Below are 5,245 nucleotides of genomic sequence, written 5' to 3' on the forward strand. Positions count from 1 at the left end.
AAGCAACTTTACTTCCAATTTTCACCCCACCTTCACCCTCACCTGGTCTAACTCCGACTCTTCCCTTCCATTTCTCAACTTCTTTATCTCCATTTCTAGGGATAGACTGTCATCAAATATGTACTATAAGCCTATTGCTACCTTGACTATACTTCCTTTCATCTTGCTTTCTTCAAGAACTATATTCTATTCTGCCAGTTTCTCCATTTCCATTGCATCTATTCTGATGATACAACCTTCCATACCAGTGCTTCCAAAATGTCTCCTTTTTTCCCTCAATCGCAGATTCCTCTCCATTGTAGTTGACAGGGCCTTTGATCATATCCATCCTACTTCCCGCACTGCTGTTCTGACCCTTTCCTCTTCCTCCCAGAACTAAATAGGGTTCCTTTTGTCCTCACCTTCAACCTCACCCACTTCCACAATCAATGGAGCATCCTCCACCATGTCTGTCACTTCCAGCATGATGCCACCCCCAAGCACATCTTCTCATCCCCTTTCAGCATTCTGAAAAGACCATTCCCTCCACAATGACCTGATCTACTCTTCAATCACCTCCTCTCCATCCCATGGCACTCTCCTGCGCAAGCGCAATCTATGTACCACCTGTCCTTTTGTTTCCTTCCTTCCCCCCATCAAGAACTTCAAACATTCCTTCCAGGGAATACAGCAATTTACATACACTTCTTTCAAATTAGTTTGGCATATTCGCTGCTCATAATGCGGTCTTGTTTATGCTTGGAAGACCAAATGCAAATTGTGGGATCACTTTGTGAAACACATTCTTTCAGCCTGGAAGTGTGTCCCTAAACTTCTATTCATTTGTCATTTTAATTCTCTGTCCTGCTTCCAATCTGACCTCTCTCTCCTTGATCTCCTATACTGTTCTAATGAAGTTCAACAGAAGATCAAGGAACAGCATCTTATCTTTCTTTACAGCCTTCCAGACTCAGCATCAAGTTCAACAATTTCAGCTCAAAACCATTTATCACATTTCTTTTGCACAGCAGTTATTGGTAGTGATTCTGCTTTTGTCATTTTCAACTCCTCCAGACATGTTTTGTTCAATATGCTTGCCAGTTCGCTCCTGTGGCAAATTATGTGGTGAATTGATACTATTCATTTTTAGAGTCACACAATAGGGAGTTCTGTTAAAGCTGCACCAGTATAGGTGTCGATAACTAGGCTGCTATTATTGTCCATCCCTAATTAAGGGAGAATCAACCACATTATTGTTAGACAGGAGTGACATATTTGTCAGATGCGACTATGTTTATCAGATTATTGTTCACTGGTGGGTTTCTAGTGAACTGGAAGCTGGAGGGCCACTTGCTTAATGAAACAGGAAAACTAGTCTGCTGTTTGTTACCTTCTCTGTTCTTGTTCTCTCTGGGTGCCTCTAAATGATGATACATTTAGATTGACGGGACTACTCTGTGAAATATTGTGAAAGCAGGTCTGGCCTTCAGAACGGCAACAGTCCAATTACTCTTGAAATTTTCTTGGGGAATCTAGTGAGACAGGGGATACTAACTGAAGAATTTGGTTTTTAACTAGTAGTTGGCAAGATTTGTAAAACAGTTGAGGTGAGTGAGTGATGGATGCCCGCTGCATGGCTGCCAATGAAAGTTGAAATGTGCAATTTTGGCAAGCTAGACCGGTGCAGCAACATCCAAATATGTTCAGTCTTCACCTTAATAGACCTGTTGAAACAAGTGATTGAAAGAAATAAGGCACTATTAGTATAAAAGGAGAGATTACAGGGCGAATGGCCATGAGCCAAAAGTCTATTCGATGTCCACATACTGTATTTAGAAAGGGCAGGTGAGAGCATAAGCAAGGAAGGAGTCAAAGCGCAGTAACCAACACGTAGAGAGTTGTTGATTCTTTTCCCTCCCAGAGTCTCTTAATATATAAAATCTGATAAAATAGAGACAATTGACTATTCAAGAAATTTATATTTTTGCAATAAACTGGAATCTAGGCTGGAGTCTTTTGGACCCACCTGCAGCAGGAAGCTTGGCGAGTGGGGAACTTAATTTAGCAGGAGGCTAAAAGTCAGTTTCCCAATGGCAGGATGAACTTTTGCAATTAAGTTCTTGGGACTTCAAAGGCGGGTTGAGCTTCCTAACAGACAGTGTCGGGAAGTCCTTTTGCATCCATTTGTATGTCACGCATGCTCATTAAAAGGCCAGATCGCCAGAGTTAAGCTCTCCACCAACAAGAAATTTGGATGTTCACATTTATGACTGCATATAAGTGCTGTGCAACTGGTGAGGTAGACTTCTTCCATGATTACCGATGAGTAGCTGCTGCATTGTCCTTTTTGGGCAATATCTGTAAATGCCAACCTATGCTTGAGACTGGATGGTGGCAGTGCAAGTTGCATGGAGAATGAGAGGAAGGAAGGCAGGCTTTTTTTATTTATTCATGGGATGTGGGTGTCACTGGCTAGGCCAGCATTTATTGCCCATCCCCAATTGCCCTTGAGGAGGTGGTGGTGAGTTGCCTTCTTGAACCGCTGCAGTCCATGTGGTGTAAGTACACCCACAGTGCTGTTAGGAAGGGAGTTCCAAGATTTTGACCCAGCGACAGTGAAAGAATGGCGATATATTTCCAAGTCAGGATGCTGGGTGGCTTTGAGGTGATCTTCTAGGCGGTAATGTTCCCATGTGTCTGCTGCCCTTGTCCTTCTTGATTGTAGTGGTCTTGGGTTTGGAAGGTACTGTCCATGGAGCCTTGGTAAGTTGCTGCAGTGCATCTTGTAGATGGTACGCACTGCTGTCAATGTGCATAAGTGCTAGAGGGAGTGAATGTTGGTGGATGGGGTGCCAATCAAGCAGGCTGCTTTGTCCTGGATGGTGTCAAGCTTCTTGAGTGTTATTGGAACTGCACTCATCCAGGCAAGTGGAGACTATTCCATCACACTCCTGACTTGTGCCTTGTAGATGGAGGACAGGCTTTGGGGAGTCAGGAGTCGAGTTACTCGCTGCAGGATTCCCAGCTTTTGACCTGCTCTTGTAGCCACAGTATTTATGTGGCTAGTCCAGTTCACCTTCTGGACAATGGTAACCCCCAGGATGTTGATAGTTGGGGGTTCAGCGATGGAAATGTCATTGAATGTCAAGGGACAATTGTTAGATTCTCTTTTGCTGGAGATGGTCATTGCCTTGCCCTTGTGTGGCACAAATGTTGCTTGCCACTTGTCAGCCCAAACCTGGATATTGTCCAGGTCTTGCTGCATTTGGACTCTCCAGTATCTGAGGAGTCACAAATGGTGTTGAACATTGTGCAATCATCAGAGAACATCTCCACTTCTGCCCTTATCTGACTTTATAATGGAAGGAAGGTCATTGATGAAGCAACTGAAGCTGGTTGGGGCTAGAACAGTACCCTGAAGAACTCCTGCAGTGATATCCTGGAAATTAGATGATTGACCTCCAACAACCACAACCATCTTCCTTTGTGCTAGGTATGAATCCAACCAACAGAGTGTTTTCCCCCTATTCCTATTGGCTCCAGTTTTGCTGGGGCCCCTTAATGCCAAACTCAGTTAAATGCCACCTTGATGTCAAGGACAGTCACTCTCACCTCAGATCTGGAGTTCAGGTAATGAAGTCAGGAGCTGAATGATCCTGGTGGAACCCAAACTGAGCGTCAGTGAGCAGGTTATTGCTAAGCAAGTGCCACTTGATAGCACTGTTGATGACCCCTCCTTCCATCACTTTGCTGATGATCAAAAGTAGACTGATAGACTGGTAATTGGCCAAGTTGGATTTGTCCTGCTTTTTGTGTACAGGACATACCTGGACAATTTTCCACATTGTCAGGTAGATGGCCAGCTTTGTAGCTGTACTGGAATAGCTTGACTAAGGGTGTGGAAAGTTCTGGAGCATAAGTCGTCAGTACAATTGCTGGAATATTGTTAGGGCCCATAGCCTTTTCAGTGTCCAGTGCCTTCAGCAATTTCTTGATATCAGATGGAGTGAAATGAATTGGCCGAAGACTGGCATCTGTGATGCTGGGGACCTCTGGAGGAAGCCGAGATGGATCATCCACTCGGCACTTCTGGCTGAAGATTGTTGCAAATGCTTCAGCTTTATCTTTTGCACTGATGTGCTGGGCTCTCCCATTATTGAGGATGGGGACATTTGTGGAGCCTCCTCCTCTAGTGAGTTGTTTCATTGTCCACCTAGGGGTGGCAGGACTGCACAGCTTTGATGTGATCTGTTAATTGTCGAATCGCTTAGCTCTGTCTATCATTTGCTGCTTATGCTGTTTGGCATGCGGGTAGTCCTGCATTGTAGCTTCACCAAGTTGACACCTTATTTTTAGACATGCCTGGTGCTGTTCCAGGCACACCCTCCTCCATTCTTCACTGAACCAGGGTTGATCACCTGATATTGGTGGTAATGGTAGAGTGAGGGATATGCCAGGCCATGAGGTTACAGATTGTGTTTGAGTACAATTCTGCTGCTGCTAATGGCCCACAGTGTCTCATAGATTCCCAGTCTTGAGTTACTAGATCTGTTTGAAATCTATCCCATTTAGCATGGTAGTAGTACCACACAACATGATGGAGGATATCCTCAAAGTGAAAACAGGACCTTGTCTCTTCAAGGACTGTGCGATGGCCACATCTACCAATACTGTCATGGACAGATGCATCTGCAGCAGGCAGGTTGGTGAGGATGAGGTCAAGTATGTTTTTCCCTCTTGTTGGTTCCCTCACCACCAGCCACAAATACAGTCTAGCAGCAATGTTCTTTAGGACTCAGCCAGCTATGGTGGTGCTACCAAGCCACTTTTGGTGATGGACATTGAAGTCCCCCAACCAGAGGAGATTCTGTGTCCTTGCTGCCTTCAGTGCTTCCTCAAAGTGGGGTTCAACATGGAGGAGTACTGATTCATCAGCTGAAGGGTGGGGTGGGGGGTGGAGGGGTTGCAGCAGTATGTGGTAAACAGCAGGAGGTTTTCTTGATCATGTCTGACTTGATGCTATGAGACTTTATGGTATCTGGAGCTGATGTTGAGGATGCCCTCTCTACCACTGTGCCACCACCTCTGCTGGGTCTGTCCTGCTGGTGGGATAGGACATATCCAGGAATGGTGATGGGGGTGTCTGGGACACTATCTGTAAGGTGTGATTCTGTAAGTATGACTATCTCAGGCTGTTGCTTGACTAGTCTGTGATACAACTCTCCCAATATTGGCATAAGCCCCCAGATGTTAAGAAGGAGGACTT

This window comes from Carcharodon carcharias, chromosome 6, assembly GCF_017639515.1.
Source record: "Carcharodon carcharias isolate sCarCar2 chromosome 6, sCarCar2.pri, whole genome shotgun sequence".
In the NCBI taxonomy this organism is placed as follows: domain Eukaryota; kingdom Metazoa; phylum Chordata; class Chondrichthyes; order Lamniformes; family Lamnidae; genus Carcharodon; species Carcharodon carcharias.